General features: G+C 41.9%; 1 protein-coding gene and 1 non-coding gene across 14 annotated transcripts in view; one reads left to right on the top strand and one right to left on the bottom strand.

Moving 5' to 3' along the window:
- Dclk2 (doublecortin like kinase 2) overlaps window positions 1–12,873 on the bottom strand; it is a 126,230-nt gene that overhangs the window by 91,372 nt on the left and 21,985 nt on the right. The gene's annotated exons all lie outside the window — the stretch shown is intronic.
- Trnaa-agc lies at window positions 3,221–3,293 on the top strand. Its single transcript has one exon. It is a non-coding gene; the product is annotated as a tRNA-Ala (tRNA).

Genomic DNA, 12,873 nt, shown 5'->3' with positions numbered 1-12,873 from the left:
CACTGAACAGATGGTGTAAGAGTCCATCAAGTGGAAGATTGTGCAAAAATAGGTGCAAAGGTGCACTGGCAGGCCTGAGGCAGGGCTCCAATCCAGGGACGTGGGGTCAGATCACGCACCCCTGAGGCCTTTTGCTGCCTCCAAGGCTATGGGGAAGCCTCACAACCTGGCTCTGGCCTCCCTACTGGAGGCACCTCCCCTCACCCATTCCTGCCTCCCACATACACTCACAGAGTGCACACACAAGGGTGGCCTCTAGGGTGGCTGCCAAGTGCTCCAGGGACACACGCTCCACTGCCTTCGCTTAGACCACCTAAAATTCTCTTTTACTCCACCAACTGCAGTCTTACTCATCAAAGCCCTATTTACACTTCCAACCTTTGAGAGGAGGGAAGATCCCCTCCATGGGAATCAGTCACGCCTTTGTGCTCAGGGAGTTTACTGAACATCTTAAAGGTTTACCCAGCTCATTACTGGGCTCCTCTCACTGACAGATAACACTGGCCTTGAATTTGCTCTGTAAGCCTGCCTGTTCCCTTTAAAACACCATTTAAATATTCAAACACGAGCAAGGTAGGAGCCTTTCTAAATAAAAGAAGTGAGCTTTTAAATTATTATTCTTTGATCAGTAATGATGCAAATTTTGGATCATGCCTTAAGCATAAATAATCAGTTCAAAAATTTAAGTCTAAGTCACCAGTCAGCTAAGTCACCAGGAAGTATATGGGGAATTCACAGTTTGAGATCAGGTATTGAGCTTTCTTTTCTAAAACTGATTATGGAGGTTTTTTTTTTTTTTAATCATCTTCTATCATAAGTATTTTCAAATTATGCTTCTCTCTCTCTCTCCACTTTATTATTTAATAAAGGATGGCATCCTGAAGGTTCATAGGATCCAAATTTTTCTTGTTGCCAGGCTCTCTATTCTGTTTTCTCTTCTTCTTAGAAGAAAAATCAACGTATATTGGTTTCTCCCCCTAGTGATTTCTACACTTCAGTGAACAATTTGCTATATGATTCAAATTGATGCAAAATGTGAGAATTGAATAAACTGTATTAATATCATGCATAGCATCCCAGTTCATAACCTGTACATTTTAACAAGAACCACAGGGGAAAAAAAATGTTGTTAATGATTACTGAGAAAAATCCACAGAAGCTTTTCAGGTCATATTTGGAGATAGATATTTTCCATCTCAAGCTCCTTGAAGAAGCTTGAATAAAGTATTCAAAATGCCATCTTCCTAGGCTTCCAAAGGAATTCATTCACTGGCCCTTACGTGCAAACCATAATCATCATCAGGCTGGGGATATCAGGAAGGCAGTAGCCGCAGGTGGGGAGCTTCAGGTCTCCTCTCTAGACCACACAGAGGTTCTACGTGGCCACACCAGCGTGAAGCTCTCAGCAAGTAAGTTTCCCAGGACACAACCCCAGGCCCTTACATCATTTGGTCCTCTGCAAAGTCTTTATGTGAGATGCCCTTTTCCAGATACGAAGGCTATATAAATGTTGCACACAATGTTTTCTGTCCTTCCCATAGTTGGGAAAGATAAGCAAATGACTCCCTTCAGAACAGTTTTTGCTATAGGTTGCCATTGCAAAAAGACAATAAAAACAAAATTAAAAAAAACCACCCAGGAGGTCTGACAGCCAGAATGCAGCTGGGAGAGCTGGTGGCAAGCAGGGTAGTAGTTTGCAAATCCCAAAAGTCCTTCCCTGTGCAGCCAGCATCTCTCTGCTGGGAATGGGAGGGAGGAAAGAGAAAGAGGCCTGCCAACCATCCATGCTCAGCCCTCCTTTATTTCAGCTGGGAAAAGTTTCCACACAGGGCTCCAGGGGACCCGGAGAGAAACTCACAGCTCATTAATGGCCAGCATTTCACCAGATAACAAAGGTCAAGATGCAGGCAATTGGCTGTTCGTCTGTTAGCTATAATTCCACTTTATTTTGGGGCATCTTAAGCAGGAGACGGGAGGAAACGAGCTTGATCCATGTGTCCAGAACTGCTATTACTCAGAAGAGGGCATCAAGCAAGCCCTACATAAATACAAGTGTCAGGCTCAAGGGCAGTGGCCCAGAACATTCACCTCTGTATTTTTAAAATGATAAATGCTTCATTTACCAAGAACTTACTCTGTGACAAACAGAGCTAAATGCTTTTATATGTTGCATCTCAATCTGGACAATAGCCCAATGAGGTATTACTATCCCCGCCTTATGGGTGAAAAAGGCCATCATTTCACAGGGGAAACTGAGGCTCAGTGGGATTAAATGCTGTATCACCCACGTTAAGCTTCTGCCTCCAATTTCTCCAGTGCTCCTCATGTCAAAGAGCAGCATATCCTCTTCAATGAGGCAGGAGGGAGGGAGAAGTAGTATTATATTGATTTTGCTGAAATGGTGAGAGTATGCAGGGCTTCCCATATAAAAATTGTTTTCTTTAAAAAAAAAAGTGGTTTTTAATCTCAAACAAATTTCTTTAAATCTCCCATTAAACACTGAGAATTCCAGGATGCGGGGGGGAACCCTCCATTTTTGAGAGAGGAACATAATAGACGTATACTCATGCACTCTCCAATTATGGTCTTCATCAAAGTGTTCTTTGTCAAAATACTCTCTGAACAAAACAAGAAAAAAGGGCCATTTAAAAACATAAGCAAATTAAAAATATGAAGTTTTATTCAGTCTAACATTTGGGTCCTTCTGATTTTACAGGGGCTGGTCACACAATTCAGCAGCACTTTTAAAAGTCACTGATCCCCTCCCTTCCATCCCCAGGCAACCCCAGGATGTCCTCCACGGAGGTTCAGGATCGGTGCAGACTATGTATTAAACATAATTCCAAAACCAAGAGTGAGAGATGGTCACAGTGACAAAGGAAAACCTGTTCTTGCTTCTCACCCCAGGAGAACAGAAGCTTCTATGTTGTAAAACAGCGCCTGTTTGCAAATGACCTGCAGTAAATCTTCACAAAACATGATGCCAAAGAGCTCCGCAAACCAAAACACCTCGCTTAGTGCCAGACTGCGAGAGCCACCTGCCAAATGGACAGGAGGACGAACACTTGTAGATTCCCTCTCCATGGTGCTGCCCACTCCCTCTGTCAAACATGCTGGCTGAAGGACACACTGACCACCAGGACTCAGACCACCTCTGACAGATGCCCAGACACCAGATTCCACCAGCTGAGTTCAACACATATAGCTCTGTTTGAGGGCTGGGGATTTAGCTCAGTTGGTAGAGTGCTTGCCTAGCATGCACAAGGCCCTGGGTTCAATCCCCAGCACCACCAAAAAAAAAAAAAAAAAGAAAAGAAAGAAAGAAAGCTCTGTTTGGTCATGATTGCTAAAGTTCTATAACTTAACTATTACAGAAACAGAAGGAATATAAGTATGAAGACTAGTCTTTCAATAGGAACTTAAATTATTGGGGAAAGTACCACAAAGATAAATTTAAATTGCTCAAATAATTTGCTATTGCATTACATACTGTCAAGACATCTCAAACTTGGGGGAAGGGACTGGTAAGAATTTAAATGGATTCTGTCTTCAGATTGGTAAAGTCACCTCAGGTCTTCCTTCATTTTAAAGAAATGAAATTAGGAATTATGAACTCTGCAATGTACATGTGGTTCACACACAGACGTAGAGTAAAAGTTTTCTTCAATTGTTCACACAGAAAAGGATTTGGATATATATCAAATACATAGTGTGTCAGAAGGCACAAAGTCAAAATTTACTATAAAAGGTAAATGTCGCTTTTTTAAAAATATTTTTAGTTGTAGATGGACATAATGCCTTTATTTTATTTGTTTATTTATTTTTTTATGTGGTGCTGGGGATTGAACTCAGTGCCTCAAGCATGCAAGGCAAGCTCTCTACCACTGAGCCACAACCCCAGCCCAGCATGTCATTTTTTTTATAATCCCTGCAGGCAAAACTTTTGATCTACCAATAAACTACAAAAATCAATGGTATTAAAATAATAGGATCTCTACTGCAATTCTTATCACAAACAAAATTTTAATACTATCAGAACACACCTTCCAAGGGAACCATTATTTCAACATCCATCTATCATCTGACAAACTACCAACAGATATTGTCCAGAATAACCTGCTTATTACAACTCTCCACCAAGCAAAAATAATATGATGGGCTAGAACTGAGGGTAATACATTGGCAATGTTCTCCCCAAACAGGACATGCCACTGAATATGTACTCATTAGTTAGCTTGCCATCACTATAACAAAATGGTTGAGACAACTAACTTAAAGAAAAAAAGTGGGTGTGTTTCTATTTTTTTTTTTTTTGCCTTGCTAGGAATTAAACCCAGGGTCTCATGCATGCTAAGCACATGATATACCCCTGAGCTACACTTCTAGCCCTACAAATATTATTTAAATTAATTTTGCTTGTGAAGTTATACAAGCACTTCAGGGTCTGAAGCCTCAGAAACTTTGATGCTGTGCATTTTTTTGTAAATTCATAACTGTTTGTGAGGTATTTCAGAAAACACATGGGCTTTGGAGTCAAAAGGATCAAGAGTTGGCATTCCAGCTCTAAAGGACCCAGTAGTTGAGTGACCTCGGGGAAACTGAGCAATGAGAAAGTGATCTCCTACAACACCAGTGTATCTGCAGCAGCGAACGTAGATGACAACAACCAAAAATATTCTGGCCAATGCTGGGTTTTAAAGGAGAAAGCATCATAGCAGCTGACATTTACTCAACACTCTCAGGGGGACTTCCTACTGTCATCTCTTTCAGGTAGGAAGCAGGCTTAGATTTAATCACCCACCCCAACCCCAACCCTTAGTAACAAGTGACCACCTAAGTTCCCTATGTGGGAACTTAGGGATGGAAAGGACATCCAGGGTGACCCCAAGCCAGCCTTCCCGCATCCTCTCATCTCACCGGCTGTGACATTTCCTTCCAAGGCTCTTAAGAACAACATACGGAAGCCAGGGTTTCATTTCTCATTGAGGCTGCTTCTCTATTTTGCCAATTCAAACATAAGCTCGCTAAAGGTACAAACCACATCTGAGGCACTTTTGAGTCTGGTAAACAGTCTTGGTATCCAAGGATGCTCGGATACTCGATTTAATATAGTATTTCCTCTGGAGCTTGGTCCTTTGTTAATTTCAGAACAGATTCCATAAATAAAATGTTTGAAGTCAGTTCTGAGGTCAACAAATACCAGAGGAAACGGTTTCTAATCTGGAACATGAGTGGTGAAAATGAATGCTGTAGAAATGAAGTACACTAAATGACAAAGGAAACAAAAGAACTTAGAACTATCCAGGTACACGCTCTATGTCTTTGTCTTTAGCCTCACATTCTGTTCAACCAAAGGGAACCGTGGTTTAGAAACCATTATGTACCATTATGCTTCAGAGAAGGAAGAGCCGGGGTCAATCATGACATGTCAAATTACCCCATCATTATCCCTGCTCAGCAATCCAGCTGACACCTCCTAAGACACTGTGTTAATTATCTACATGATGATGACAGATGTGCTCCCAAGTACCGACTGCAGATCTGAAGAGGGAGTCAGATGGGAGTGATGAAAGATAGTCATGAAAGAATATTTGGCAGTGCAAGAAATTAAATGGAAACTGCACTAAATAATTATCTCACTCACCATGACAGGTTCCTAAATGTCTTTGATTACTAACAGAAAAAAAAAATCAGACATTTCATGGTTCTCTGTCTAAAAACAGTTTAACTTAACGTAGTATGATTTCATGGGTACACAAATTCTTCCTGAAAGAGGTCTGAGGCACTTACTATGTCAAGCATTAAACCTCAAACCAGGGTCTGAGCCAATTCTGTACGTAATAACTGCAGCCATAGAGTTCACCACAATGACCAGGCTCCGGGGCATGAAATCATGCTGCACTCTTGAGGAAAGTTCCTCGTCTTTAAAAACGAATCTAACAAAACACACAAACACACACACACACACACACACACACACCCCACAACCAATGGTAAAGTGGTTTCCATTTTCTCTGGATTCACACTTTCCTTCCCATTTTTTTCTGCCAAGAAATGGCGTGCCTCTCAAGTTCACCACTCTCTATTCCCTAGTATCTTTAAACTCACCTGTGCCGTGACCTGTGTTTAGATACTTTTGGTAAGAACTCCATAGAAGCAATGATGAAATTTCCAGAATGCTACTCCTATAAAGATGCTAATACAACAGTTAGCAGCCCAGTGCTCAGAAACTACCAAAGCCCTTGAATGGTTTCCATCTCAGAAGAGCCAAGACTTCGAGGGCTTCCTCTCCGTTTCAGCACTCCCTTCTAACCCCCGATTTAGATCTGCAAAATGAAACACCAACAGGGACACCTGAGAAAGAAAACAGACCCCTGTCATCACAATCACTGCTAGCAGAGATCTACTGAGCACTCAGGGAAATACTCAAGTGCCAAGCTCTAAATATTTCACCTTTCCTCACAGAGCTCCTCAAATACAACTGGGGAGGGAAAACCAGCACAAATCACCCTAAAACTTTCATAAAATTAGATTTCCGAGAATGCACTGAAATATCACCTACTGTTAAGAATTAATAAATATTGGGAGTAGTTCAGTGGTAGAGCCAAGGTGTGCAAGGTCCTGGGTTCCATCTCAAGCACCACAATGAAAAGGAAGGAAGAAAGGTAGATAGGGAGGGAAGGTTAGGAGAGGAAGGGCAGGAAGAAAGGGGAGGAAAAAAAAAAAAGGAATTCATGAATATTACATAATTAAGACTCCTCAGCTAAGGAAATCCCACACCAACTTGTGTTGCCTTAAAACCAGATATCCAAAGCCACACACAGTTGGCAGTTTGGTTTCAAAACCATAAATGAAATAGCTGACTAGTTGAATCTGTATGTGTTAAGGAGGAGAATGAGTTAGGATGAAGCAGCATGATTCTTTTCCTTGACTGGGTAGACAGTTTTGTAGGTAAACACTTTACCTACTACAAGTAGGTTTCTCAAGTTCCTGATACACTGTGCAAAACCTGTGAAAGCTATCAGGTATGCAAACATGATATTGCTTTAGTTATCATCCAGCATGCATTCTGTTTACAGTACCAATCATTTCAGCCTCATCCTCAACAAATGATTTTAACCCCTGTATAATATTCCTTGTCTAATATCTAAAAGGATACACCAAACAAGTCTAATAAAGTATTTTTTTCAAAAATAAAGAAGATCACCTTCATGGGTTCCTGTAAACAGCAAACTAATAGGAATAAGTATATTAAATTTCTCTTTAGTGTTTTGGTTTATCTTCAACCCTTGAGCATACAGTAGTGTATACTGCACACTGCAAAGCCTTTTGTGAAAACGTCCGTTTTTCCCACGCAGCGTGTCTGTAAGAGTCCAGCACTTGCTCCTGCCTCACACAGCGTCACCATGGGGGACCTCAAGCATGCTGACTGACCACTTTCCTGTGCTTTCTCAAAGCCTCTGAGTCCTTGAGACACGTGAGGTCACAGGAGGAGCCTTGGTTCTGGTTAGGGGAGTACATATTTATTTCCTCGTTAGCCTCAGTCAGTCAGTGAGAGTAAGGTTAAAAGATAACAAGGACCTTCTGTAGGAGGTATTTGCAATATAATAAATAGAGAATATGAATATACACTAACAAATCATTGCCTTTCTGCTTAGTTTCATACTTAACAGATTTTTCTTTCATAAAATGTAGTAATGTTTATGGTTCGTATGAAGGAAAAATCATACTCTACATTTCACACCCATTTTCAGAGTACTTCATTCGATTATACAATGGTTTGTTGAAGCTTTATTTTTATGTTGTATCAAGACACAGACCAATATCAATCTTTATAGATTATTCTTTATAGATTATATGAAGTAACTAAGTAGCAACATTCTAGAAGCATAAAATTTGCCTATAACATTTGCCAAAATGTAAAATCAAGCCACATGCTTGGAAAACAGGCAAACAAAATGAATTTCATATAACTTTGAAGTTATGCATTTAAAAAGAAGGATTATAAAGACAATAATGACCACGTACTGTACTCAAAATGGCTTGGCCCTGCAGAGCCCTTGCCCCCTGCAGTGACAGGATACAGTTTGCCTCCCCTAGTGACAGCCAAAGCCAACAGACTAGCAATTGCGGGCACACTGGTTCTGGAGGGAGAACAGCAGCATGTGCTGAAGTTGGCTGATTTATATACTCCCCCTGAAAGAAGTAGCCCTCTCAAGAGTCTTTGGAAGCACTGGAACATCAACTAGGAAACCTTGCTTCTCCCCCTGTGGATTCTCATTTCAATTGCAAACATGTCTTGCAAAAACTTAACATAACCCTGCATCCCTGCGTCAGTCAGTACCTAACCACACTGCTGCGGCTAACCCCAGAGCCGTCATCAGATTCCACGCTGTGGAGGTAGTGGCATCTTTCACAGGCACCCATCAAGCACTCAGGATGAACACTCCTTTCACACACCTAGCCTGCCCTCTATCACTCAGACCTTGTGTTTGATCATTTTGCTTTTTTTCTACCTGTTTGCTAGCTTCTCGAAGTTGGAGACCACACTTTAAGTTCGTTGCCAGGTGTACCATTACCATACGTGTGAAGGACCCATGATAAATAATCTGCTTGACCGATCCTTTTTGTAAAATAATTCTCCCATTTCAATAAGAGATCTGAAAAATCCAAAGGCAGATACAACTCTTCAAGCTTTTCCACTAAAATACCAAAATTCACGAATTCACATCTTAGACTTGCTTTAACTATCACTGAGCACTAATGAGCGAAATGCCAAGTTTATTTATAATTCATTTATTGTTGCAAAAAAAAGTTTTAACCTTTACTGAACACTTAAAATGGGCCAGACACTGAGCTCAGAGGTTTGCACAGGCTACACCTCACTTAATCCTCACAATCAAACCATCTTATAGATAAATAGAATTCTTATTCTTTTTTTAAACTTGGAAGAACTGAGGTGATATTACCCACCTTGCCCAGGATCCCACTGCTAGAGGGAGCAAAGCCAGGAATCACACCCAAGCAGTTTAGCTTTGCCAGAGAGCTTACTCTATGTTCTTGGAAAAACTACTACTATTTATTACTAGTTTATGATATTTTTTTATGAAAGTAACCTTGAAGTTACTTTCACATACTTTATTTTTACAACTGATCTTAACAAATCTCCAAAGAAGGGCAGACATTACTACAAATGAAGAACAGGCAGAGATAAAAATTCATGTACATACCCCTAAAGCAAGCGTGAATATACAACCCGATTTTTGCATCTTAAAACCCAATGTGCTAATGCTTGCCACAGGTTCCCTAGATATGCACCCTGATAACTATATGGTAGCTGAAACGGATGTGGTCTGGGGATTCAATAACTTCATTGCATAATATATTGTTATAAAGTGGGATTTGAAGCAATATGGAAAATACAGATGGTCACATTGTATGAACAGTTCCAAAGCTCATTTGAAATTCTAAATAAATTTTCTTACAGAAAAGAAAAAGTTATAAATCAAGATAGGTTTGCAACTTGCTCCGCCCCTAGACTGTTTAACTCCTAAGGTAACTAACATGTATCATTAATCCTTTATCATGAGCACTTCCTGCTCAATTTTACCATTGAGCCCGATGTAGACAAGGAGCCTCATCAACATTTGCCTTTCCAGTCGTTTAGCTTTCACCAGTAAAAGCTTATGTTTCAGCTTTTGTGATAGATCACACTAGGGTTCCTCATTCTTCATCCCTCCATAGCCATGTCCTTTGAATGTCTCATCATCCCCCAACACAAGAGCTTGGCCACTCTGACCTACAGAATGAGGCAGAAGTAACAACAGGCTAGTGTTGTGCCCAAACTTCAAGAGGTCATTTGTGTTTGCATGTGCTCCCTGGGCTTCAGCCATCACCACGAGAAACCCAAGGTAGCCTGCTGGTGCACACAGCACAAGACACACATGGAGGACTGCTGTCCCAGCCACCCACAGCCTATCCCTGCCACCCTGCAACCCAGGGAGAAAAGCAGGGCTGCCATAGCCAACCTCAAAGGATAAGAAATAAGTGTTTATTTCTGAATGCAGTAACATTTCAGGATCATTTCTCTGCAACAAAAACTAACCGATACATTTTTCTGAACTGCAAACTGGGAAATTTCACACGTCACCTTATTTAATCTGACAATTTGGGGAAGTTAGTATTATCAGTCCTTTGTAACTTTTTTTTTTGGTGTGTGTGTGTGTGTGTTTCTCTTTAGTTTTTCCTTTTTTGTGATGCTGGGGAAAGAACCCAGAGCCTCAGGCAGGCTAGGCAAGCACTCTATTACTGAGCCACATCTGCAGCCTCCTCTTTATGTATTTTTAAAATTAGGTCTATAGGCTCTACTTCAGGCCTATAAATAAGAACCTTATGGGAAATGGGGTTTCTGAACCTATAGTTTTTTAAATCCCCACAGGTGATTTTACACTAATGTTCTAAAAGATGAGCCAGGGTTGGGGGGTGTTGCTCAGTGGCAGAGCATGTGCCTGGCATACTTGAGGCCCTAAGTTCAATAGGAGGAGGAGGAAGAGGAAGAAGAAAGGATGGCAGCCTATTTATTATGGTCCAGGTTTTGATTCATCTTCTACTTTCAGGCAGAGCTTCAGAGTTCTTGGGGGACTGGGTCTTAAGGCATGTCAAGTTCACAGTGAAGAACGTCAAGAGTTAAATCAATTCCTTCTAGGACAAGAGATTCCAAATACTCTTTCCCCTTTCCCACAACTATCAACTTCAGGTGCTTTTGCAGAGATAGCTCCCAGGACCTCTGAAGATGCTAATGAGAACCACTACAGTTACCAGTCAAGTACCACAGGTTAGTCCCTGTGCCAAGTGTCTTAGCATCAACCCTACTTCATTCAAACTTTTAACTTTTATTATTTAATTTTATTTATTTATTGGGGTATAGGGGACTGAACCCAGGTGTGCTCTACCACTGAACTATATCTGTAGTCTTTTTTTTTTTTATTTTTTGTATTTTCAGACAAGATCTCACTAAGTTACCAAGACTGGCCTCAAACCTGCCATCCTGCCTCAGCCTCCTGAGTCACTGGGATTACAGGCGTGTACCACTGCACCTGGCCCTTCATCCACATTTTTAAAAAGGGTAGTGACAGCTGGGGATGTAGCTTGGTGGTGGAGCACTTGTCCAGCATGCCTGAGGCTCAGGCTGGGAAGGAAAAAAAAAGTAGTGAGGTTAACAGTGCTCGGAGGAAGCTCACGCCACTAATAACGGGTCAATCCAGGAATCAAATCCACTTCTGTCCACCACAAAGCCCCCATTCTTATTAACTTCTAAAGGAAAGTGATCCAGAACAGCGGCTCTCACCAAATTTTCAAAGAAAATGTACTGAAAATATGGACTTCTGAAAGATCTGGACTGATGAGGTATGGGCTTGGGTTTCCAGCAAAAATTCTAGCTATTGACAAGAACAATGTGGATAGAAGAAGTAAGAGGAACATATTATCATATTGGAACTGGTGGTGGCAGAAGGAAATGTGGTCATGAATAAGGCAATTTTCAAATATAGGAGTTCCTAAAGAAAATTATCCAAAGGCTTGGTCCATTATGAGGTACCAAACGTCACACAACTGCTATCGTACCAATGGTATCCTTTAAAGATGAATTGACAGTTTAATGAGCTTGATGATGTCTTATCCTGTAGCCACTACATCTCTGCAGCTACAGTAAAGTGCTCTGGACACTTCAAGCTTTCTATCCACCAGTTGCTAACCACATGGAAAAGCCACTGTCTCTTCAGACACCACCCAGGGTGATGTATTAAACCACACTCCAGGTGCCTTGGTGGCTACTGCTCCGTCTGCACCTACTTCCTCAGACTTAGGATCAGAAATAAGCACCTGTTACATACTTGGGGACTTTTCCAAGCACGTTTCCAACCTTGTTTTGAAAAATCAAAACAAAAAGCACCTCCATTCCCAAGTCTCACACCATCCAATTACAACAGGTTGTATGCCTCAGCTCTTCCACTGGGGGCTTTAGAACTTGGCTCGGGGCCTCCCCATCCCAAGCACTTCTATTTTTATGGGTGATATGACAGACCGTGCTGATGGTCAGGACAATTCTTCGGCTCCAGGGTGGTCAGTAATATCACAATTCCTTGGCCAGGGCAGTCCATGGCCACATCCTGGACTATTATCAATCCTTAAAAATCATCCGGATCCTTAAAAATAACCCGAGCCACAAACTTCCTGTCCTACCCTCCCCGCCTTACTGTGCCTCCACACCAATCTCTGGTATTTAATCCCTCAACGCTCCTTGCTCCTTCTGTGAGGTTCCTCTGGACTTGGCTCCCCTCTCCATCCAGCTCAGTCTCAGACCTCAACAGTGGTCCCCTACTGAGGGGTCAAGTTCCACAGCTTGACGGTCCCCTGAGGGCACACAACTTAGGAAGTCCCAACTCTCCCTCAACCGGACCTTCTACACTCTGTGACCTCACCTGGGTCAACAGATACCAGGCCCTGTGACCCTGCAGCGCCCACAGCTGCTTCCTTACGCAGCTCTCTCCCCGTCCACACAGCAGCGGCTTCACGCGCCCTTATGTTCTCCGTGGCACTTTTCATAAAGAAACCCCGCCTCTCTCTGGCTTGCTGTTTTGAGATGGAACCTCTTGCTCCCACCACTGCCATCCTCCAGGAGGTGGTGCAGGGGGGGACGAGGACACAATACCATGCTGCTGAACCTGGCCTTCTAAACTGTGAGCTACATAAACCTTTGCTTGTTACAATTAGCTGCCTCAGGTGTCTCTTCCTAGTAATGAGATATGGACAAATACAGTGCCCGTCCTCCACTCCTCCACTGCACCTCTCATGTGGTACTTATCATCCTTCACA

The sequence above is a fragment of the Marmota marmota genome, unplaced genomic scaffold (assembly GCF_001458135.2).
Source record: "Marmota marmota marmota unplaced genomic scaffold, marMar, whole genome shotgun sequence".
NCBI lineage: Eukaryota > Metazoa > Chordata > Mammalia > Rodentia > Sciuridae > Marmota > Marmota marmota.
Note: the sequence above shows the minus strand (reverse complement) of the source record. Positions and strands in the feature narration are given on the sequence as shown.